This window comes from Rhinatrema bivittatum, chromosome 1 (assembly GCF_901001135.1).
Source record: "Rhinatrema bivittatum chromosome 1, aRhiBiv1.1, whole genome shotgun sequence".
In the NCBI taxonomy this organism is placed as follows: domain Eukaryota; kingdom Metazoa; phylum Chordata; class Amphibia; order Gymnophiona; family Rhinatrematidae; genus Rhinatrema; species Rhinatrema bivittatum.
Genome location: NC_042615.1, coordinates 588197409 through 588222396, shown reverse-complemented (window position 1 = coordinate 588222396; position 24988 = coordinate 588197409). Strand labels below are relative to the sequence as shown.

At 45.2% G+C, this 24988-nt stretch overlaps 1 protein-coding gene across 3 annotated transcripts in view; it reads left to right on the top strand.

Annotated features, from left to right (window-relative positions):
* The first annotated feature begins 22619 nt into the window (after positions 1–22619).
* Positions 22620–24988, top strand: part of CDC42SE2 (CDC42 small effector 2) — a 96817-nt gene continuing 94448 nt past the window's right edge. The window contains exon 1 of one of the 3 annotated variants that reach the window (XM_029618839.1): positions 22620–22758. The gene's annotated coding sequence lies outside the window, so the exon portion shown is untranslated. The other 2 variants (XM_029618829.1, XM_029618846.1) reach the window with 2 other exon arrangements.

The following is a 24988-nucleotide window of genomic DNA, read 5'->3' as shown; positions in this document are numbered from 1 at the left end:
ACCTCCTTGCCCAAGTCTTCCAAGTTCCACGTATCCTTGTCCAAGTCTTCCAAGTTCCTGAGTTCCATGTATCATCTTGTTCCTGCCTTCAGCCTCCGTCCAGCCTCATGCACTTGTCACTCCCAAGCGGCAGGTCTGGAAGGGCTACTGAGTGGCCGGAGAGTTACTCTTGAGACCAGCATTGCATTGCTGGGTCTCACCGGTGCGTGTAGGTCCAGTGGAGGGCTGAGCCTGCCTTGTTCCAGTTCCTGATGTTCCTCGCCTTGATCTTGGTCCAGTCTTGTTCCAGCTCCAGCTCGTGCCTAAACACATTCACTTCCCACGGTGTGTGTCTTGGGGCTCCTCCATGAGCCACACTATGGCCCAAGGGCTCACAATCTCTCTGAGCAAGTGACCGTGCTTTCGTGTTCGCAACAGAACTGGCAAAGTTAACTTTTGCTGGGGAGTGGAGAAAGTAGTGTCTAGGATGCCCTCCCCAAGAGGAAGTTTCCCAACTTCTCAGGGCAGTTGGATACATAGTGGCCTTTACCAGCACAGTAAAAACAAAGCTTTTGGATCCTTTGTTGGTATTTCTCCTCCTCAGATAATCTAGATCACCAAAGTTGCATGGACTCCTCCTCAGTGGGGGATGATGGGGAGCAGCCAGGCAGCAGCATTAAGCTTTGGAACCCGGGAGTCAGGCAAGATTGGTGTCTGAGGGTCCAATGTTCATGGAGTTGTTCCTGGATGCAGATGTCAATGTGGGCGTATTGCAATATGAGATAATTTAAGGTGGCAGTCACAGATGGCCAAGTTGTCCTTTATTGAATCTGCCATGCCCTGCTGAAAAATTGCCTTCTCTGCCTAGTCATTAGATGCAAATTCAGTCACCAGCATCTGAAAGTGTATGGCATATTGCCCAAAGATCTGGGAACTCTTCCATAGATGGAGTAGTTCCTCAGCAGTGGAGGAGGTCCAAGCAGGTTCATCAAAAACTTTCCAAAAGTAGCTAGGAATTCTTGTAACATGAAGAAACTGGGATTATTTCTTTCCCATACTGGAGATGTCTAGGCCAAGACCTGACCATAAAGCAATAAAATCACAAACATCATCTTTGCTCTCTCAGAAATCAAAATGGTCAGCTGCAGCTCAAATGAACACAGGCTTTTAACACTACAGTATGATTTTGAACTACTCCCCCTGTGGAATTAGAATATATTAAGTATTTATTTTTATCAACCCTATTTTGCTAGTTTGATTTTGAAAGAATTATATGTATTTTATTATTTTAACTGATTATAGTATAATTGTATGTTATATTATTCATAGGGTTTTATTTTATTTTTATTTTATTTTATTTCATGATATTTTATTTGATTTTAGGACATGTCATTAAAGACTGCCCATTGTCTTATTGTAAAACGACATGAAGTGTATACAATATGTTCGGTATATAAAATGCCTAAATAAAAATAAATTAAAAAAATGAATTAGGCATTGGTTGATGAAGCCCCTGCAAGCCTGAGGGTCACCGTCATACAAGGAAGGCATAGGCAGGTGTAAAGTGGGTGTGACCCGGGCCAGAGAGGGAGCGATGGCCTAGGGTGGTAAAGCTGCAGACTGGGTGGTAGTTGGTAACAAGGATTGTAGTTGATGGAGGAGAGAAGAAAGATTCTGTAATGTCTGCATGATCAGGACTTGGTTATTTTGTTGCTGATAGACTGCTTGAGCAATGTTCTGCAGGAAGTCCCGAAGTGGCACGTCAGCTGGCTTTATGGCCTGAGCAAGCTGAAATGAGAACAGCTTTCCAGCCGCTCCATAAGTTCCTTTGAACTGATCGGAGGTGGTCATGGGAACCCTTGAGGCCGGTGCCAGGAGGAGAACGACCAGTCTTCGAACAGACCAGCGTCAGTCAGCTGCCGGGCCATGAAGACCAAAGAACAAGCAGGGGGTTTGAGGCAGGTGGTAGGCAAGGCGAGTTCCAGGAATAGACTGAGGTCAAGGCAGGCAACAGACAAGGTGAGATCTGGTGAACAGGCAAAGGACAAGACAGGCGGCAGGCAAGGCTCCAAAGCTCAAAGACTCAGGATACGTAGGTATAGAGCGGGTTGCTCAGGCATCACCTAACAGAATGAAAAAGCTTATATGTAGGGAGAGTGATGACATCATCAGGTGAGCCACAGGGTGCTGGGCCTATAAAACCAGGAAGTGAAGAGAGGCTAAAGCCAACCAGGAAGCAGACCAAGGGCTGAGGCCAGACACAATGCCAGAACTCTCATAAATGCCAAAAATCAATGCTAGAGATATTTGACATGTTTTTATCATGTGTGGGTAGTGCAGAGTGGTCTTTCTATCAGGTTTATTTTATGTATGAAATGTAGCAGCTTGTTCTGTGTCCTTATTCACTGCTTTGGATGGTTAATACTGGGAAGGCAGTATATAAATTAATTTATATATAAATAAAACAAAATATTTTCTCCCTCAGAAGCATAGAATGAGCAATGCTAAATTCATCAGGGTCAGTTACCTAATCTAGTTTATGATTTTTAATTGCCAGAGCAGCCCAAAGGAGGGGGCAGGGCCCTCCCCCATATGTTCTCTGTCATCTACAGTTAGTCTAAGACAAGGGATCTTGCAGAGGAAATTCATAATCAAACACTGCACTAGGTTTATCATGTTTGGAGTACAGATCCTCTCCAAATCTAACACATTTTTCCTGTATGCCCTAGGGTTTCCACTTCTCCTGCAGTCATGTGAACATTCTTATTAACATTCCATTTACTCTGTGCTGGCAATTGCCTAGCAAGGATTCTATCAGATTTGTTATGGTACTTTCCTCATAGACATTTTCCTAGAAAATGCCATTCCACAATTCAATAGACCCTTTAAACAGCCTTTAGCAACAATCCACTTTAGGAGGGTGTAATTTAATGTTTTTGCTCTAACTTCTTTATATTCTGCTGGAGATAAGAAATTGAGCTGCTCAAGTCTTTCTTTCTTGTGGCTGCATGTGATATTAGATCCCCCCTCCCTTCCACCCCCAGCTGCATTTGCCAGCTTATTATAGGTTTCTGCAACCAAACTGTCCTGTATCATTGTTATTCAATAATTCTGCTTATGCACATTTTACTTTAGTACCAACTTTCTGGATATCTGAAAGAAACATTGCTTCTTATCCACACTTGAATCTTCCCTTGACTGTCTTCAACTTAACTGACAGAAATCAGAATATTGTCAATAATACATTGGGAGTACTCGGAACATGTCCTTGCAAGACAGTAGCCAAAAATCAATTCTAGCATACAAGCTATGGATGAGCGTATTTCTAGACATTAACCAAGGAAAGACTTTCATCCCCTCTTTACAGCTTTTGTAAGCATAGCATCAGTTTTATGCAAGCTTTTGCCAGGTCTATTACTGTGATTCCTGAGAGCTGCAGTAAAATCAGCAGCTAGCAGAACCACTGGAAATAAACCATAAAGCTTGCCTGCAGAACTGTGTGCCACATGCTCTTTTCTGGTTCCCTCAGAGGTATTACTAGGTATCTAAAAGATCTAGTGCATGGGTCCATAAACCTTCCTTTTCCCTCCCCCCTCAAGGTTTTGATAATTACCTTAATCACAATGAGCAGCTTCTGCCCCCCCCCCGAACAATCCTATAAAAAGTTAAAAACATATAATTGGACATCATGGCAAATGTCATAATACTTCTGTATCGCTCCATGGTAAGGCTGCACTTGGAGCACTGTGTGCAGTTTTGGTTACTGCATCTCAAAAAGATATAGTTGCATTGAAAAGGTACAGAGAAGGGCGACCAAAATGTTAAAGGTGATGGAACTGCTCACCTATGAAGAAAGACCAAAGAGGTAAGGGCTGTTCAGCATGGAGAAGAGATGCCTGAGGGAGGATATCATAGAGGTCTATAAAATCATAAGTGGAACAGAACAGTTAAATGTAAATTGGTTATTTACTCTTTCAAAACATAAAGACTAGGGGACACTCCATGAAGTTAGTAAGTAGCACATTCAAAACAAATTATTTTTTCACTTAATGCACAATTAAGCTCTGGAATTCATTGCCAGAGGATGTGTTTATAGCAGTTAACATAGCTGGGTTTAAAAAAAGGTTTGGACAAGTTCCCGGAAAAGTCCATAAACTATTATTAACCAAGTATACCTAAGGAATAGCCACCACTTATCCCTGCACGATAGCAGCATAGGATCAATTTACTATTTGGGATCTTGCCAGAGGCTTGTGACCAGGATTGACCACTGTTGGAAACAGGATACTGGGCATGATGGACCCTCAGTCTGAGTCAGTATGGCCAATTCTTATGTTTTTATGTTCTTATCTCTGTTCTATGTTCCCAAACATTTGTCTCTAGACAGAAGACCCTTCTGAGTAACAAAGAAACCCCGGACAGTTTCAACCATTTAGTAAAACCATCACTAAAATTATTTGAGAGTATGTGTGAGAGCATGGGTGTGTGTGAGAGAGAGAGAGGAAGTGTGTATGAGAGCATGGGGTGAAGTCAGGAGTCTATACAAGATAGGACAGAATCACTATATAAAACCTATACCTCAAATTCTACAATACTCTGTGTTCAAAGAAACTCCCCCAACAAAGGGGGTGGTGCGTAACAAGGACATTTCCACTTACCACTCAGAATATTCATATTCTAGTGTCACCTCAGTAATAGCAAAACAAACTCCGTCTACTACTAGGAACACTATATAGTAATATAAAATCTTGCAAAAATGTACTCAGAATATATAGGAAACCTGCTGTAACACTCTAACTGCCAGACTCAAACAGTAAGAACCCTCCTTATGAAAAGGCAACACTGCAAATATTAAACTCTGAAAACCCTAAGGCCCTAAAACATCAATACACCTCCTATTAGGAAAACAGAACTAGTCGAGCTGCTATAGATTCCTATACAGAAACTACAATCTAGCAAAATACCTCAGTCACACATGCAAAATATGGACAGGCCTTCATCTAATACAGAATAAAGAGACCAAAAAGTAGAAATACAAAAGTGCAGATAAAACCTGAACTAGAAACCACAAGAAGCCAGACTCAGTATGCAGCGCAACAGTGAAAAAACAGAAAAGTCACCATGCATCATAAAACATCAAACAATAAAGTCAAGAAATATAAAATATCAATCATAACAGTAAAATCATATTAATAAAAATAGTCACAGGTACCTGTCAGGATCCCAGAAGGTCGATGGATTCTATGCTGCTTATCCCAGCGATAAGCAGTGGAGTTCTGCAACTCCACCTTAATAATGGTTTATGGATTCTTTTTGCAGGAATTTGTCCAAACTTTTTAAACCCAGCAGCTACACTAACAGCTTTTACCCTATCCTCTGGCAATGGTTTTCAGAGTTTAATTATGTGTTGAGTAAAAAATATTTTCTCCTATTTGTTTTAAATGTATTACATAGTAACTTAATTGCATGTCCCCTAGCCTTTGTACATTTTGAAAGAGTAAACAACCAATTCGTGTTTACCCATTCCATTCCACTCATGATTTTATAGACCTCTATCATAACTCCCTTCAGCCATCTCGTCTACAAGTTGAAGAGCTCTAACCTCTTTATCCTTTCCTTATAGGAGAATCATTCCATTCCCTTTATCATTTTACTCACCTTTCTCTATACCTTTTTTTAATTCTACTACATCTTTCATGAAATACGGTAACCAGAACTGCACACAATATTCAAGGTGCGGTCGCACCATGGAGAGATATAGACACATTATTCTACTTTATTCCCCATTCCTTTCCTAATAATTCCTAGCATTTTATTTGGGTTTTTTTGGCTGCTGCCACACACTAAGCAGAGGATTTCAACATATTATCCACTATGATGCCTGGTTCCTTTTCCTGGGCGGTGGCTCCCAATGTGGAACCTTGCATTGTGTAGCTATAATTTGGGTTGCTGTTCCCTGTATGCATCACTTTGCATTTGTCCACATTAAATGCGTCTGCCATTTGGATGCTCAGTCTCACAAGGTCCTCTTGCAATTTCTTACAATCCTCTTGTGATTTAACAACTTTGAATAATTTTGTATCATCAGCAAATCTGATCATCTCATTTGTTGTTCCTATCTCTGGGTCATTTATAAATATGTTACAAAGCAGTGGTCCCACTATAGATCTCTGTGGTATTCTACTATCTATTTTCTATCTTTTAACCAATTCTCAGCCCACAATAGAACATTGCCTCCTATCCCCTGACTTTTTAATTTCCTCAAGAGCCTCTCATAAGGTACTTTGTCAAATGCTTTCTGAAACTCCAGATACACTATCTCAACTGGCTCAACTTTATCCACATGTCTATTCATGCTTTAAAAAAAATGTAGCAGATTGGTGAAGCAAGAATTCCCTTGGTTAAATCCATGTTGGCTTTGTCCCATTAAACTAATAAGGATTAAAAAAAAAATACCTTGCTCTCCATTCCTGAACTTTTGATTTCCTTTGCAACAGGTCTCCTGTTCTAGTCAGCAGTGCTAGTTGCTCAACGCATCCCAGCCTTGTTCCTGCTCGGTTCCTGACTCCTGCCCTGTTCCTAGTGTCCGTCTTGACAGGGGCAGCTCAAGGCAATCTGCTGCCTGAGGTGAAGGATGAAATGCCTCCCACCCCCAATGGCCCGGTCAGGTGAAATCACCGAGGGCCAGGGCAGGAAGAAGGCAATGGAGGGTGAAGTGACTTATCCAAGGTCACAAGGAATGGCAATAGGATTTGAACCCTGGCTTCCCTTGTTTGCAGCCCACTGCTCTAACCAGTTTTTGGGCCTGTTTTCTTGTTCTCAGACTTTGGTGTCCACACTAGGGGGCACCAGAGAAATGTTTAATGGGGGTGGGGTAGACTTTGGCCGCCCCATCTCCTAGGTCTAGAAATAGAATTCCTCCATTCCCTATTGCCTGCCTCCCACCTTTCTCCAGGATCTGTCCCCTGGGGGTGTGAGAGGTTGGTGAATGGTGGGAGTCTGTATGAGTGTGACACACTCTCTCTTATGACTGATACGAGGGAATTAGATGCCCTAGACAAACCTTACAGCCTTTTATTCCCCTTTCCCTCCCCACACAATTAAAACTTATGCATTCTTTTCCATTTTAAAATGTATTAACTTCCCCAACCTAAAAAGGCAGATTGCATATGGAAAATAAACATTCAAAGTACAATCTTCTGAAGTAAAAATATCACTTACAACATATGTATTATATAGGCATGCACTGCAAAAAAAATACACTTTCAATAATAATAGTTTAATAGACTTAATAAACTACCTTTCTCATAGTAATCAAAACGGTTTACTGGATCCCATATGATATTAGGCCTATGGTAAAGTGCACTGAGTGTGGGCTTGGCCCACAGAAAGCCAGGAATAAACTGAACTATAATTCCAGTATAGTAAGCCTTCCATATCATAACTGCCAGCACTCAACCTATGAAAAAGCCATACTGCAAATATTACATCAGGCCCTAAACACCAATACACCTCCTATTAGGAAAACAGATTAAAACCAGGTTGTTGTAAACCCCTACACAGACACTACATGCTAGTAGAATACCTAACCTTAGAGCACAGATAGACTCTCACCAAATACAGAATAAAAAAATCATAAAATATACATTGAAATGTGCAGGCAAAAACTGAACTGGAAATCACAAGAAGCCAAACTTTATAAGCAATTCAAACACAATCAAGAAATATAAAACATAAAACATACTGTTGCGCGTCCCGCCCCCAGGCCTACTCACCTCACCAAGACTCCGACGGGTCCCGGGTCATCCTCCCCTGCTTCAGCAGCGAGCTCAGCCAGGCCTCGGCGTCCCGCGGCAGCGGTCGCCAGGCCTTCCACCTCCAGCCAGGCCTTACGGCGGGGCTTGGCGTCCTCCATGGCATTGGCCCTGCCCTTAGGCGTGTGCACGCGGACTGCCCAGCTCCTTAAAGGGCCAGGTGCGGATCCCAGCTCCGCGGCGCGCCCTGATTGAAAGCTGCTGCCTGCCCGTCCTTGCCTTGGCAATCGGGTCGATCATGCTGTGATTTCTAGTTTGCCTCTGCATTTCCAGTGTCTGTTCCAGTCTTGTTCCAGCGTCCTTTTGGTCCAGCGTCCTCCATGATTTTTATAATTACTAGTTCATTCACCTGCCCTGGGCAGGATCCCTTAGTCATAAATGGGACAAGGCATTCAGCAATGCTTACCTTTGCATCATATCACTTACCTTTACATCATATCACTTCTGCTGCTGAGGGCAGATTGCTATTGTGTACCAAACTGCACAGCAGCAAATCTCTATGACATACCAGTTTATAAACCTTGTACCCTCAGCCTGCCCAAAGAAAAAAAGATGATACAGATGTAGTATCTGCAACCTCAAGAGTGCATACCTTATTTCTATATTGCTGTCATTTACTACAATAGATTTACTAATCAATAGTGCTTAATATAATATGATCAAATAAGTGAAGGAAAGAATAAAATAAACTATTGACAGTGGCAAAAGCTGTCTATTGCTGTGTACAAGATTCAGATTAACCACCTGGGAAAGAGAAGATTCAGAAAGGTAACTGCCCAGATTACTCATTAATATGATTATATTTCCCTTCTCAATCCAATATTAATATTTTTCTTAAATACAACTGCTGCACCTTTATTCTTTTTCATTTTGGCTGATGAGCCAGATGCAGTACCCACCCATTTTTTCCCAACAATAGCCTATTGTCTTTCCTACTGAGGTGTGTTTGCTGTAGACAGCCATCATCAACACCCTCTGTTTTTAAATAATTTCTAGTGCAGAGCAGAGATGTACAAGTAATTCTACATGACGCTCCAACCAGGTGAATTCCAGCCTGGTTCAAGTCTGCCAGACTTTCTGGAATTTCCAAGGTCGCTGGGGAAATTTGTCAAGTTTGATTCATCAGATTTTTCCACAGATTCAATAATACCTGACAAAAATTCAGTACCTAATTCACAAATTCACTATTTGAGAAATGTGTTTTTCATCCAATATAAATCATTCATTGCACCACTGGATAATGGAATCAGGGCCGGTGCAAGGGGATTTGGCGCCCTAGGCGAGCCTTCTCCCTTGCGCCCCCCCCCCCCCGGTTGCGCCGCCCCCCCCCCCTCCCCAGTCTCGGCCCCGACTCCTACCTCATTCTCGATCACGCCCGCTGACTGGGGTTTTCTGGGTCGCGAGCAGGTTGGGCACTGCTCGCGGCCCGCCAAATCTCCACTCCTCTTTGCCCTCGCTTGATGCCCCATATGGCTCGCACCCAGTAGCGCACCAAGGGTCTCCAGCGCCCGGGGGCCAATGAATTTGTGTGCCTCTCCTGCATCCCCCCCCCCCCCCCTAATCCTTCTTGTACTAATGCTTAAGGTCACAGAAAATCAGTGGCATCTCTAGACAGAAGAATTTGGGGGTGGGGGGGGAGCCAAAATGACATTTCTTCATCACACCCACCTCTATAGCATGGATCCTGCTTTAAAATTGGTTACAAAAGAAAAGTGTTAATAAAAAAGTCCAAAGGTTCCTCTGCGTTATTTTAAAAAACTGGCCAGTTTCACACTTCTAGTAAAACTACTATAAAATTATTTGATAGCCTCATTCAACTAATTCTATATGGATTATGAGAGTGAAGTCTGGAATATATAGGAAGGGACAGAATGTCAATATAAATCCTGCACCTCCAGTTCTCTAACTCTGTGCATCCACTGAAATTCCCCCCAAACAATGGAGCTTGGATGTTTCCCTTACAGCTCATCATACTGAAAGATATTTTCAAATTCTGGTGTCACCTCACAGTAACAGCAGCACAAACAGGTTCCACTGCCAGACACATTGTGAACTAACACAAAACACCACAAAAAAGACACTCAAAATCTATACTGCAATCCCATTATAACATAACAGTAATAACACCAAGGACTCAAACAACAATAACCCTCCCTGTGAATAAGCAAGGGTAAATATTACACTGGGTCCTAGAATACTAATACTCCACCTACTGAGGAAACAAAACAAACCCGATTGCTATAGATCTCTATACAGACACTATATGATAGCAGAATCTCTCATCATGGTCACACACACAGAGCAGAGACAGACCCTCACCAAATACAGAATACAAAATAAAGGAGCACAAATTAGAAAAAACTGAAATGGAAACCCCAAGAAGCCAGACTCTGTGTATTAATAATGGAAAAACAGAACCACCATTCCTCATAAAACAATAAAATCAAGAAACATAAAGCATCAGTTATAATAGTAAAACCATACTAATAAAATAATATTTTAAAACTACTGATAAATAGAATTTCTATTAATTAAAATCATATACATTTTTTACAATTTCCCAAAACCAATAAAATATTTCAAAACAGTACATATATCAAATAACACCCAATAATTAAAACTAATAAGGATTTTAAAAAGCCCCTGCTGTCCATACATGGGAGCTCTTGATTGAGGTTATCCTCTCTCTCTCACACATACTCACATGTCCATTCTCTCTCACACATACACTGTCACATACATACACATTCATGCTCTTATACCCAACCATAACCTCTCGCTCTCACAAACACTGACACACTCAGGCTCTAAGGCACTCTCTCCCCCCTCCACACACCCCCCCACACAAAATCTTACTCCCCTGGATTTTCTCATACACACTCATGCTCTCACTGGCTCCCTTACATACACACAAACACACACTCCCAGGCAAGCTTCCAATCGTTCTCACACAAACACACACACACACACACACAGGCAAGCTCCCATTCTCACACTGACCCCCAGGCGGGCTCCCATTCATTTTCACACCATTCCCTCCCCATCCCCCAGGCACAAACACATTCATTCTCACACCCAGACCCCCAGGCAGGCACCAATTTATTCTCACACACACACATACAGCACAAACAGGCAGGCACCTATTCTAACACATACAAACCCCAGGAAGACACCCATTCATTCTCATACACAGACACACCCTCAGGCAGGCACCCATGCATTCACACACATACACCGCCAGGCAGACTCCCATTCATACACATGCACACACTAAAGGCAGAGACCCCCCTCTCTTTCTTTTGCCAGCAACCTCAGAGCCTCTCTCATTCTTCTGCTGCCACTGTCACTGCTGCTGTATGGCTATTGCGGAGGTGCTGATTGCTGCTATTGGCACTGAAGCCCATTCTGCTGCCTCCTCTGTGCAGGCCCCATGGGCTTCCAGTCCCTCTATGCTGATCTTGTACATTGTGAGATCCGCATAGAGAAAGTGCTACTCTTGCACATTCCCAAAGATTACACGTGCCAATCAGTAAAAAATAATTTATTTTTTTAAAATTTGCTGTCTGATCTTAGTTTTCTAATCGGTTGGTCACAGGCTTTTTTTTTTCCACCTTCCCTTTCTTATTTTTTTGCCAATTCCTTTTATAACATATTTCTTTTCTCTCCATCTGTCTTCTTCCCTCAAACACACAGTCAGGTTCTCATTCTCACATGCTTTCTCTCTCTCTCACACACACATACACAGGCACTCACTCTCACATGCTCTCTCTCATACAATCATTTATACACAGTCTCTCTCTTGCACATGCTGTCTAACTCTCACTCCCACATGCTGTCTTGCTCAAGCACAGGCTCTCATTGTCACATGCTCTCTCTCATACAATCATTCATACACACAGTCTCTCACTGGCACATGCTGTCTGACTCTCGCACACAGGCTCTCTCTCACTCCCACAGACTGTCTTGCTCAAGCACAGGCTCTCACTGTCACATGCTGTCTCTCTCACACACACAGAGGCTCTCACATGCTCTCTGCAAACATTCAGGTCCTCACTCCCACGCACAGTCTCTCAACTCATCTCATACACGCACACATACACACTGTACAAACCCTCAGTCTCTCTCTCACCTCTGGGCCTCCTCTTCACAGACCGCTGCAGGATGGGCTCTGCAGCGACCCCGGTCTTCTCGAGCCACGCTGCTCCTCTTCTGCACGCGGCTGATGCTCCTCCTCTTTCCTGCCCGCGTGGCTCCAGCAACATTTTTCTTCCGGGGCTGCGCGGGCAGGAAGGAGGAGAGGCTCCTGCATTGGCTGATGCTCCTCCTCCTTCCTGCCCGTGCGGCTCCGGCAACATTTTTCTTCCGGGGCCGTGCGAACAGGAAGGAGCTGGAGCACCAGCATGTTTAGACGCGATTGTTTTTTTCAGGCCGTGGTGACTTGAGCTCCACCATGGCCCCGCCGATCTTCTTGCTGTGTGTATCCGGCACACAGCATAGCAGTAGTTCACCGCTCAGCCGCTATTGGGATGACGTCCACCGGCGGCCATTGGCCATCAGCGGCTCGGCGCCCCCTAATGCTCAGCACCCTAGGCGATCGCCTAGTTCGCCTAGTGCTTCCACCGGCCCTGATGGGAATCTACCACAGAGTTAGGTTTTGCCCTTCTCTAAGAGACTATAAATAGGTTCAACTTAGCCTGCCTGAAGTCAGTGTGTGCCTGGAAGAAGAGGAAAAAAGGGATTTTTCAGTCAGCATGGGAATAAGCACAGGTCTCAAACTTAACTTAGATGAGTAGGTCCAATTCTGTCATGCGGTGTCTCTGGTCACAGGTATTGAAATGGGGTAGGCCTGACCAAAATCTGGCCCTTCTCGCAAAATTGCTATGGGAGATCCGAAGCTGCATAGGTTACGCAGCAGCCTTTCGGCAGCAGGAGGAGGAGGAGAGCAGCAGTGCGTTGACTGCATCTTCCACCTCTGCAGCTCTAGGACTAACTGCTGCTTTGAACCACAGGTGGCTTTGTACAGATGTGGGTTAGAAGCAGCAGTCAGCAGAGGAAGACGAGGATTGGACACAAGGCACCACAGCTCTCCTCCTCCTCCTGCAGCTGATCAGCATGCGAGGGGGCAAAGGGGATCATAGGGAGGAGAGAAAGGAAGAGGGATGAGTGAGGCTGGGGAAGAGAGAAAGAGAATGGGGGTTCCAGTGTCATTGTCACACCTTGTTTTGACAATACAAGCAAAAGAAAGCGAAAATGATTCCCACGCCAAAATGACTATTTCTTCCAAAAAGGAAATCAAAAATTGTATAAATCTCCCAATGGTCACTCACAATTGGTTATAGATTTGAATCAAGTAATATGTGTATAATTTTTTATGATTTGTATGGCCGCATCATCAAGCCTGACAACGTGCCTACCTGGTATTCAAACGGAGGCCGTCCGGTCTTACAATCATTTGCGGTCACGAGCATAAGAGATGGAATTTTTAACAGTATGTTAGTTATTTCTTCACACGGTGATGATTTAGATATGCGAAACTTTTTCAGCTCACCTTGTTCTGCACATGGAACCACTTTTTGTCAGAAGAAGTGAGGGTAGCTCTGGCAGATTCTGTACCCACTCTGGCTGCTCTTACAGGGCATGCAGTGCGCAGTCCAGCAGCAACGTGTCCCTTCTTTATCATAAGACAAAGGTTCCAAAACGGTGGAACACCACCGTATGCATGCTGGAACACCTGCATCAAAAAATACGAAACAACCAGATATGATGCCCAAAGGTTTTGCGGGAGGCTTCCTTGCCGCACAGACGATGGCATCTAATAAGAGATGAGTGTAATGGCAGTTTGTCCATGCAAAGAGGAGACACTGCTGGTCAGCCGTGATGATGCAGGTCTCAGTAAGAAGAATCTCCCATTGATATGGTCACAGGACGAAGCACTGAACAGCATGAAAACGTGGCTGCCGCAATACTGTGAATAATAAACATGAGGGATAACATTTGGGACCTAACAAATTAATCACTAAAACATCCCAACTTAACGATAAAAGGCAATTATGCACTCTTAAATAACTGACTTATATAAGAGCAAATAACTTAGCTTGAACTTATAAATAGTCACTGATTTTTATCATGGCCTTCAAAGTTTTCTTTAGTGATTTTTAAGCAGATAAAATTTCTCTCTTGCTTCTAAATTCTTTTAAACATCTTTAGCAAAAATGGGAAAAAAAAACTTTCAAATAGGATAATCAATATTTAGATTTTTATTTTTTAGATTTTTGATATTCCGCTTTTTGCACTTTTTTCAGCACTTCAAAGTGGATTACATGCAGGCACTGTAGCTACTTCCCTATCCCTTGTTACGCCCGTCGGTCGCAGACAGCTGCGACCACTAATGCTCACCTCTTTCTTTGCTGCCTTGTCATTTCTTGGATGAATGGCGATCTCTGCCAACCACCGCCAACCTGCCTGGCGTTCCTGGGACGGCGTAGGTGCTGCCGACCGCCATCTTGATCCAGGAATTACCTAGGCACGCGTGCGCACGCATGGGCCACCTTTGTACACGTCATGGTGGGAACCTCGGGGGTGTCCCCTCTGGATGACGTCATCTACCTGCTGTACTTAAGCTGGCTGGCCCTACTCTTTGACGAGTTAGCAAGGAGTTCCCTCGTTGCTGAATTCCGCTCCATTCTTGGACTTCCGGTTCCAGACTCTACACTTGGCATGAGACGCTCCAAGTACCCGCTCCTCGGGGGCCCTTCCTCGTCTCTGGCTATCCGCTCCTTGGAGGGCCTTATGCCTTGGATGTCTTTCTATCCCGCTCCACAGGATCTCTCCTGGAATCATCTACTGTGAGTACTTTACTGCTACGAACTTCAACTACACCAAGCCTCCTTGTGGGATCCTCTTCAGTGTACCACGTGCCTCAGGCCACTACCGCGTCATCCCCAGTAGGAGCCACTACGGTTTACCCTGCGCTGCAGGTCAGTACCGCACCATCGCTACAAGTTCTTCTTCGGGGTTTCCTGCACCTCAGACTATCATCTCCTTAACACTACTGAGACATTTCTTTGGCGTACCATGCTCTGCGGGCCACTACCGGATCTACAGGTCTGAGCTACTGAGAACTACCCAGCATACCCTACTCCGCGGGCCACTACAAGATCTTCACATCGGAGGTATCATCTCTGGGGTATTCCCCTCTGCTCTGAACTGTATTTACTGCACCTCCCGCTCCGCGGGCTGTGCCTTTCTTCTTTCTTAATAAAAGACTCTATTCCACAGCTGTGTCTGACGCCACTGAGACCACGCCTACTGACGGTGAGGCTCACAGGGCTCCTCTCTGTGGGCGGAGACATCTCTCACCTCGGCCCAGGGTTCACACTATTACAAGTTATAACATCCCCAGAGAGCTTACAATCTAAGGGGTAGATTTTAAAAGAAGCATGCGCAGCCTACATGTGCCCACGCTACCCGGCGCGCGCACATGTACGCACGATTTTATAACATGTGCACGCAGGCGTGCGCATGTAATAAAATCCAGGGTCTGCGCATGCAAGGGGGTGCACAATTGTGCACCTTACGTGCGCTGAGCCGCGCTGCCTTCCTCCATTCCCTCCCCCTTAACCTAACCTTCCCACCCCTTCCCCTAACCTTTCCCCCCCCAGCCCTACTCTAACCCCCCCCCCGACTCTTGTCTTACCTTTTGCACCTGCCTCTGGGTAGGCGCAAGTTGCGCGCGCCGGTAGCCTGCCGGCACGGGATCCTCCAACACCTCTGGCCCCGCCCCCAGCCCCGCCTCCTCCCCGCCCCTTTTATAAAGCCCCAGGACTTACACGTTTCCCGGGGCTTTACGCGCGTAAATCCTCCAGCCTAAATTGTACCTGAAGATGTACTATGAACTGAAATGTTTAAGGATTTTTTTGGTCAGAATATTCAAAAGCTCATTGCCATTATGGACTGAAGATTTAAGAAAAGTCAACTTCTGACATTTCATCTGTTTTTAGGAAGCAAATGTAGAAATTTGACATGTGCCACATTTAAACACCACCCTGAGTCTGATTGCCTTTTACATGCTAAGTTAGTATGATTTGGTAATGGATGTGTTAAGTCCCAGGCATTATCACTCATGTTTATTACCCACTGTGTTTTAGAGAGTAACTTGTTTGTTAGCTGGATTTGCTAGGTTATTTCACTGAGGCGAGAATACTGAGACCCTCCACCTATTAAGACTTGATTGACAGAATGTGCGCTATCCTTGAACAATGGCCAGGGAAACAAAATGAGGAATATCAAATTGCCACTTTCTTAAACCTTTGTTTTAAGGAGAGGATAAGGGAGCTATGTTAGGAGGGGAGGACACAGTGAAAAGATGCAGGCTGCAAAACTCCCATCCCCAAATAAATACTTAAATTTAGCAATTAAAGGAATTCATTACTACATTGGTTGAAGGTAATCTCTGAAAATGCTGGCTGGACTGAACTCAGAGTTTCCCCATACTACTCACCATAGGAAAACATTTAAATCATGTTGTCACTTTCAGTAACAATGACACAAAGTCCCTCCATTACCAGGCAGTCTGTGAAGTAGTAAACAAACAAAAACCTCACAAAAAAAAAGTCACTCAGAACCTATATAGCAGGGGTAGCCAATTCTGGTCCTCCAGAGCCACAAACAGGTCTGGTTTTCAGGATATCCACAATGAATATGCATGAAATAGATTTGCATGCACTCTCTGCCACCATTATTTGCAGAGCTCTCTCATGCATATTTATTGTGGATATCCCTAAAACTAGGCCTGTTTGTGGCTCGAGGACCTGCTGTATGGCAAACCTGCCACACCCATATTGTTATGAGCGGTGGCCGCAGCAGACCTGCGGCTCAGCCCCCTCACCTCTTTCAAAGTGATCCAGCATCTGGTCCCTCGTCTCTGGCGGCCGTGGGCCGCTGGCTCCATCCTCGAGCCACCTCTGGGGGCCTCCGGCTCTGCTGCAGATCCTGATGCTCCGCGTTGGGCCTCTCTGCGTGGCCTGTGGAGAGACGCCGTCCTGACCAGTGCCGCACCCAGCTAGTCTCTAAATAGGGCCCCACGGCGGGAACCTGGCTGCAGCCCCGGATGATAACGTCGGCAGAGCTCCGGTATATAAGCCCGGGCTCCGCTCTCTCAAATTGCCTTTGCAACAGGTCCCCTCGCTAGTCGAGTACTCATTGCCACTTCAGTTCCTAGTTCCCGATCCTGATGCCTTCGTTCCTGTTTCTTTGTTCCTGTGTTCCTGTTCCTTCACCTCTCCTTCGGATGCTACTTGGTTTTGACCTCTGCATCGCCTCTGAACTACTACGTTGCCTCTCCCAGGCCCCTGACCTCTGCATCGCCTGACTACTCCGTTGCCTCTCTCCAGCCCCTGACCTCTGCATCGCCTGACTACGCTGTTGCTTCTCTCCAGCCCTGGACTTCTGCTTTGTCTGACCATCCTTTTGACTCTCTCCTCGTCTAGACCTCAGCTTTGCTTGCCACTACTTCCAGACTGCCGCCAGTCCTGATCCCAGCTTGCTTAAAGATGCTTCTTTAGACTTTGTCCTGGATGTGATTCATTCAGGCTTCGGTCTACTCTTGCTCAGGCGCCCTCTGTGTTCCTATTGCGCCCGGGGTCTCCAAGACTTCGCCTCGTCCAGTACAGACTGATACCTACACTAGTTGCTGCCTCTGGGCTGATCTCAATCCACCCATCGACGACCACTGATGGAGGCCGCCTAAGTCCAGCCGGCCCATGCACCCAAAGGCTCAACCCGCGGGGAACAAGGGCTGGTATTGGTGAAGCGCCAGCCGGCCTCCGTCCATCAGCCCTCTCTGCCTGCTGACAGTGGGGACCTGTAGGATCCCTCCTACAGGTAGTGTCAACTAGAGATGTGAATCGTAACCGGAATCGGTTCGGTTCCGGTTCCGATTCAAATCTTATAATTTTTATCGTCCGGCCCGATTGGTTTTTTGTTTATCGGCTGCGCCCGATCCGATAAACAAAAAACCCACCCTGACCCTTTAAAATTTAATTTAATTTAATTTAAAAACTTTTCTATACCGTTGCTAAGTTAAATACCGTCACAACGGTTTACATGTAGGCACATATTTATGTAGGTAAAAGTGTACTATAGTACATTCTAACAGGTGCCGTCAAAGGTTCGGTTACAATATATCATTAGACATAGTCATTTAGTGAAGTAGTTCATGACCAATTGTACCAAGGTACTTACACCGGTAGTTTTATCACACATAGTATTATAGTTATAGTTTATTGTGGTGTAAAGTTCATAGACTAATCTACTGTATAGTCCTAAGGACCTTATGTCGGTGCCTTTCTGTCTTTTCCTGAAATATTTCTCTCTATTCTCCTGTCTCTTTGTAAAATGCTTGTTTAAAAAGCCATGTTTTTATGTTTTTCTTGAATGTCCTGAGATCACTTTGTAGCCTGATCTCTGGAGGCATTGTGTTCCAGATTATGGGCCCTGCTAGTGATAGGGCTCTTTCTCTCACTTGTGTCAGTCTTGCTGTTTTAACTGATGGAATGGTTAGGAGTGCTTTATTTGTTGAGCGGAGGTTCCTGTGTAGCGTGTATACCCGTAATGCTGTGTTAAACCAGTCTGATTTCTCATCATAAATTAGTTTGTGAATAATACATAGGGTTTTGTATTTAATTCTGTGTTCAATTGGTAGCCAATGTAACTCTGCTAGGGTTTCAGTTATATGTTCCCTCCTTCTTTTTCCAGTTAGTATTCTAGCTGCTGTGTTCTGAAGTATTTGCAGTGGTCTTAATGTTGTATTAGGTAGTCCTAACATAAGGGCATTGCAGTAATCTGTGCTGGAGAAGATTAGTGCCTGTAGTATTGTTCGGAAGTCATTTTGAGTTAGCAGTGGTTTAAGTTTTCTGAGTACTATGAGTTTTGCATAACCTTCCTTTACTTTTAGTGATATGTGTTGTTTCAGATTGATTTCAGGGTCTATTATTATTCCCAGGATACGTACTTTTTCTGCTAGTTCAATTTTCTGGTTGTCTTTGACCCCTTAGCCTCCTCCACCCTCCCGACCCCCCCCAAAAACGTTTTAAAATTACCTGGCCGTCGGCTGCCGTCGGCTGCCGTCGGCTGCCGCTAATAAAAATGGCGCCGATGGCCCTTTGCCCTTACCATGTGACAGGATATCCGTGCCATTGGCTGGCCTCTGTCACATGGTAGGAGCACTGGATGGCCGGCGCCATCTTTAAAAACGGCGCCATCTTTAAAAATGGCGTGGGCCATCCAGTGCTCCTACCATGTGACAGGGGCCGGCCAATGGCACGGATACCCTGTCACATGGTAAGGGCAAAGGGCCATCGGTGCCATTTTTATTAGCGGCAGCCGACGGCCTGAGAGTGGGAGATTGCTCCCGGCGCCCCCACTGGACCACCAGGTAATTTTAAAACGTTTTTTGTGAGGTCGGGAGGGTGGGGGAGGCTAAGGGGTCAGTTTTAAAGGGTTGGGGTAGGTTTTTTTTTTTTATCGGGCCATTGGCGCCATTTTTATTAGTGGCAGCCGACGGCCCGAGAACGGGCGATCGGTCCCGGGGCTTCCACTGGACCACCAGGTGATTTTAAAACGTTTTGGGGGGGTTTGGGAGGGTGGGGGAAGGTAAGAGATTAGTTTTAAAGGGTCGGGGTGGGTTTAGGGGTTGTTTTGGTGTGCCAGTTTTCCCGCCCTCCCCCCAAATAACTCCCGATAGTGGACACAAACCCGATTAACGATTTTTCACGATAAATTGGGGGAATTTCTATTGTATCACACTCTTTAATGATTTTTGACAATTTTAAAAATATCGGACGATATTTTAAATCGTTAAAAAGCGATTCACATCCCTAGCATCAACCCCACCTCGGCCCAAGGGTCCACCTCCGGTGCAACACATATTAAAAGCAGCTTTGCTGATGTTGCCCCCCTTGGGCCTGTCACCCAATGCAGCTGCCTCTCTTACTCCCGGTCTCAGCACTTATTGTGGCTGTGGTACAAAACTGGTGGATGCATACATTTAGATGTGCTTATAGGGCTGGTGCTTGCAAGCAAACTAGGCAGTTGCCTAGAGTGCCCAAAGTTTGGAGGTGGCAAAATCCTACCAGTAGAAGGCCCAGAGGCAGGCTGTGCCAAAGCCAACACCAAAGAATGGAGAATTGTGCTGGAGCCACTACCACACAGGAGGGAGAGATGTGCTGGAGCTGCTGCCAGTAGATAAGTTAGGGGAGAGAGATCCATGACTAAAGATCCACCAAGGTCGCCAAATACTCATGCAGCGGGTGTTATCCACAAATAATCACCCTTTAAAGTACAGGGAAACTAAAGGGTCTACGTGCAGCATTTGTACTTCTTGCAGTAAATCCTTAGCTGTTCCACCAACTAGTATTCTTGCTGTGTGTTTAGTACTATCAGGTGCATAACAAAATATCAAGCTAAATTGTATATTTCTATGCAGAAAAATGACATTCAATGCTTATTCATTTTGATGAATATAAATAATACTCCTTACTGTTCGGCCTTGCGCCGAACAGGAAGAGATGACAAAAAGCGATGGTGGAGGTGAATTTTCTGAATCTGACAATTGTCAAAATAGTAAAAATCTTTTCTCTTTGGTGTTTATGTTTCTTTCCCCCTCTTATACAGGTTGATGCAATATTATGTGCGTATGGATATGCAATATTATGTGCGTATGGATAGGAGAGGTGGATATGTGTGCATTTTCTGAACGCACAAATATCCACCTCTCCTGGGTGCTCAATGCAATAAGCAAATGAGCTGCCGCACTAAGAGGGATGCGCAATAGACAATTTGTGCATTCCTAGAGCTCTGCATTGGGCCCCCAGAAGAAGTGGCTATGTGTCCACAACAGCCTGGCTACAGCTCCCTCTCCACCCGGTAGAGCAGTTCCCAATTTGGGTCCTTTTCACAGTGTCAGTGAAAAGGTCAGTTCCCTTTCAGGATAGCCTTCTGAAAGGGGATTTGTCCTTTCACTAGTGAATGGACCAATCGGTAATAAGTGAAGCAGTGAATAAATTATTAAGGGGCGGATTTTAAAAGCCCTGCGCGCGTAAATCCGGAAGGATTTACGCGCACAGGGCCCTCGCATGCCTATTTTGCATAGGCCGCCGGCGCGCGTAAAGCCCCGGGACGCGCGTAAGTCCCGGGGCTTTCGAAAAAGGGGCGGGAGGGGAGTGTCCGGGGGCGTTCCCGAAACGACGCGGCGTTTCGGGGGGCATGCCGTGGCATTTCGGGGGCAGTGGCGCCGGCCAGGGGCGTGGTTGAGGCCTCCGGACCAGCCCCCGGGACCGGAACACGAGCGGGGCTGCCGGCTGGCGCGCGCAAAGTTATGCCTGCTTTCAGCAGACGTAACTTTGCCGACAAAGGTAGGGGGGGGGGGGGGGGGGTTTAGATAGGGCCGGGGGGGGGGTGGGTTAGGTAGGGGAAGGAGGGGAAGGTGGGGGAGGGCGAAGGAAAGTTCCCTCCGAGGCCGCTCCGAAATCGGAGCGGCCTCGGAGGGAACAGGCAGCGCCGCTGGGCTCGGCGCGCGCAGGTTGCACAAATGTGCACCTCCTTGCGCGCGCCAACCCTGGATTTTATAAGATACGCGCGGCTACGCGCGTATCTTATAAAATCCAGCGTACTTTTGTTCGCGCCTGGTGCGCGAACAAAAGTACGCGATCGCGTAGTTTTTAAAGATCTACCCTAAGTGAATTTACTGGCACAAAATGCACACACAATATACACGGAGTTGAGCGTGTATATTGTGGGTGGTATATGTGCGCCCCGAATTTTTTTTTTTTATGTCAAAAACTTTTTTTTTGCATAGTGCTGCTTCTGTGGTTCTTCCTACTTAGTATCGTGAGGAGGAGGAACAGCCAGAGAACCAGAGAAAAGCAGTTGTTTTTTTTTTGTTTAAGTTGAGCCCTTGACGCATGGGAATACTTTATGCCTGCTCCGGGCAGGTGTAAATTTTGATGAGTTAAAAAGTGCGCCTTGGATGGACGGAGATTTTTTGCATCACAGGATAATAGAATAGCCTCATCTCTACGGAATTTACATGTGATGAGTGCTATTAGCTACGTGCCAGTTTGGACTTGCTGAGCTGAGCCCCCCATTGCATCAGGGGTTATGGATGCATATCCAAAACACACATCCAAGCACTCGTTAACCTGTGCTCTAGGCTCAGCGCACGATATTGCATTGGCCTGATAGTGGACTATTAAGATGTTTAAGGGGATTTTTTTTTTCTTTCTTTACTTCGCATAAAAGATTGTTGCATTTTTGCCCTATCAGTACATCATATTTCTTATTTAGGTTTGTCTTGAATGTAATTCATTTGAAAGCGGAATAGACAATAAAATGAAATAGTAAAGATCGTAAAATACAAAGTAAAATTAAAACTGAGTCAAATGTCACTACAAATAACACTAAATATTATTTTATGTTTTCTGAAAACACAAAATATTAAAAAGTGGTTGAAAAAAGAGGGAAAGAAATGTAAACTAAATACATGAACATATTTTTGTTTTTCTTTTTTTCTTGTGATATACAGTCTAAATTTGATCCAGATATTGCCACTATGTTAACTGTACTAAAAATGTTTTAAAAAAAATCTGAATTAGAAAAAAAAAGTTACAACGGCCTGATATTTTGACTTTTTTTCTCGCACGCCCATATTAATTCCTCTAAGATTAGCGCCGGAATCAAAAGCTCATTAAGACCCTCCCCCCAATCCTCCCATCCTCTGCACTTGCTGCAAGATACACCCGTCCCGCGCGTCACGCCCAGATATTCCGGTTGCGCCCCCTTCTGTGACATCAGAATAACGGGACCTCATACGTCATGCGGTTCTTCCCTTTCCTCCCCCTAGAGGACAGACCGTGGGAGGTGTGAGAAGCTCTGGCTCTAGTTCTGTGAGCAGGCGTCGTCCAATCAGGTTGTAGCGGCGGGGCGGGGGCGTATGCTCGTGCTCTTCTCTCTGCGTTCGCGCGCTGCCGCCGCTGCGGCTTCCTCTCCTGCCGCTGTTTTGGCGGGGGAAGGTGATGGCCGGCAGGTCAGCGTGACTGACAGCTCTCGCCCTGGCGGCGGGAACCCCGAGAACAACGACCACACAGCTGCGCTAAAATCGTGGGCGGGGAGATCAGTGTAAGGAGCGAAAAGCCGATCGGACGCCGGCAAGGCGAGGTGAGAGCACAGCGGTAGGGAGCGGCCAACGGATCGGTCGGTGGGTTGCGTGCGCGATGCGTAGCCGGGGGTGAACTGGTGCAAGGTCTGCTTCTCTGGGGCATGCATGCAGGGGGTTGAGACCAGCATAACTCGGCTTCACATTCGCGCTGTTCAATCTGTTACCCATGGAGGCTAACTGTACCGTCTCCGGGGTATCACTGGAGGAATGGACAGAGCTACTTGGAACTGATCAGTCTGAGCTCCGAGCTCTGTCATCGGCAAATTTAATACACTTAACATAGGGTTTTATTTTTTTGAGTGTCCTATCGGATTGCCCGTGATTATAGTCCTTAAATTGAACGGAAGTGAGAGCTTATGATGGCAGCTCAGTAAGTGACTTGTTTAATGCTGTCCAGTTCTTCAAGAAAATGCAGATATAACATATGCACCAGGGCGGCATTCTGCGGAATCCGACAGGCAGAGCAAGCGGTGGGTTCTTGCGATTTTCTTAAAATAAAATTAAAGAGCCAATTCTATAGGTCTTTGCTCCCTTTGCAGTGGTAGGTGAAGTAACTAGGGCCCCTTTGGGATCCACTAGAAGGAGAGAAGAAATCGCTTCTTAAGAATGAATGAATTTGTGTTTGTGCTCGTGGAGAACTGAAACTGGTCAATGTGGATAGTTAGTCATTTTTCTGCTTTCTTCTGGACCACATGTACTGAGATTTCTCATTAATTGATGAAGTGAGAGAATGCTTTTTCTTTCTTTGGCTGGGCGATGTGTTTGGGGTCTGCTTCTACTGCAGGCCTCATTTCTGAAAGAATTCTCTGTGTATATATATATATATATGTATACAGAACTTTGTATATATTGCTATGTGTGCTGTGCAAGTGTGTACTTGTGGTGTTTTTAAAATTGCTCTATCACAGTTGTTTATAGGGAAGATTCTGTTCAGCGGATGGGCTCTCCTTAGAGCACTGATTTGATTTTACAGAAGCCCAGAAGTTAATTCAGCTTTGCTTCTCATGCATTTCTCTGTAACATGTAGGTTGTTTTTTGTTTTTTTTTGTAATCTCCTGATCTGTGACTTGGGAGGTGCTTTGAAGTATTTGATCAAATTTTTATGTAATTGCCTCTTTAATTGTATTCTTATTATGTTTTTATTATGTATGTTAAGTTGTGAGCTGCCTCAAACTACTTGTAGACCACGGGGTATAACATTTTTTTAAAATAAAATAAACTGACATTGGATTCAGTTCATCTCTGGCATTTTGTTGAATATCCACTGTTGTATAATTGGTTGGTTTGGGGAAAAGCAAATCATTTAGCTCTGGAAGAAACTGGAGGTGTTTTGAGGCAAAGCCACCGCAGCTACTCCATTAACCCCCCCCCCAAGCTCACCTGGTGTTAGTAACCCACACATTTAAAGGGTGTTACTCACGTCCGGGAGGCCTCCATCCAAGCCCATTAACTCCTCAAAAATGTTGCCATCACGCCTACCCCATTTACAACTTATAGCCTAGAAAAAGATTGAACTTGATTTTCCTTGGGAGGAAAAAGAAACACTGGTAGCTGGGCTGTATCACTCTTTCCAAATGCTGGTGGTGCAGCTGCATTAGGGTTTCCAGGAAGGCTTGGGGTACCCTGCATGGTTATCACCTGACATCACTGGGCATAGGGTGGCCCGGATTTTTGGACAACAGCCTCATTCGTTCAGTTGGTTGTTTTTGGATTCTTGCTGAGCTTGGTGGTAAAACATGGGAGGGAGCTTGGCTGGTTGGATTAAGTGTGGGACTTGTAAGGACCAAAGAGGAAATGCCAGTAACTGGAATGGCCTCCAGTGGAGGCCAACACTGTAATGTAGTTATTCTCGGAACAGATATAGAGGGCAACGGTAGGAAAAGTTGGCTACCATAGTCCTCAAGAGCCACAAACAGGCCTGATTTTTCAGGACATCTACAATGAATATGCACGAGAGAGAGATTTGCATACACTGACTCCA